The following is a 551-nucleotide window of genomic DNA, read 5'->3' as shown; positions in this document are numbered from 1 at the left end:
GGGTTCTTCAATGGAAGATCCCAATATGCACATTTGGGATTTCATTGAGATCTGCGACACCTTCAAGTTCAACGGTGTTTCTGAAGATGCTGTGAAGCTGAGACTATTCCCATTCTCTCTGAGGGATAAGGCTAAGAGCTGGTTACACTCTCTACCATCTGGTTCGATTATTATTTGGAAAGATCTTGCTTAAAAGTTTCTCACTAAATTCTTCCCTATGGCAAAAACAGCTGCAATCAGAAACGCTATTACTCAATTTGCGCAGCAATCAGGAGAATCTTTATATAAAGCTTGAGAACACTACAAGGAGATGCTTAGGAAGTGTCCGCATCATGGAATGCCTGATTGGATGATCATCAATTGTTTTTATAATGGTTTGGGAGCACAGTCCAGACCCATGCTCGATGCAGCATCAGGTGGAGCCTTATGAGAGAAAAGCTACGATGAAGCTTATGATCTAATTGAACTGATGGCTGCTAATCAATATCAGTATCCAATCCATAGATTACCACATAGCAAGGTAGCAGGAGTTCTTGAAGTGGATACAGCTA

The 551-nt window shown here is 41.2% G+C and overlaps 1 non-coding gene across 1 annotated transcript; it reads right to left on the bottom strand.

Annotated features, from left to right (window-relative positions):
* Positions 1 to 232: 232 nt before the first annotated feature.
* LOC141681198 (small nucleolar RNA R71) lies at positions 233 to 339 on the bottom strand. Its single transcript, XR_012558639.1, has one exon. It is a non-coding gene; the product is annotated as a small nucleolar RNA R71 (small nucleolar RNA).
* Between the last annotated feature and the right edge of the window lie 212 nt (positions 340 to 551).

The sequence above is a fragment of the Apium graveolens genome, chromosome 8 (genome assembly GCF_009905375.1).
Source record: "Apium graveolens cultivar Ventura chromosome 8, ASM990537v1, whole genome shotgun sequence".
NCBI lineage: Eukaryota > Viridiplantae > Streptophyta > Magnoliopsida > Apiales > Apiaceae > Apium > Apium graveolens.
Note: the sequence above shows the minus strand (reverse complement) of the source record. Positions and strands in the feature narration are given on the sequence as shown.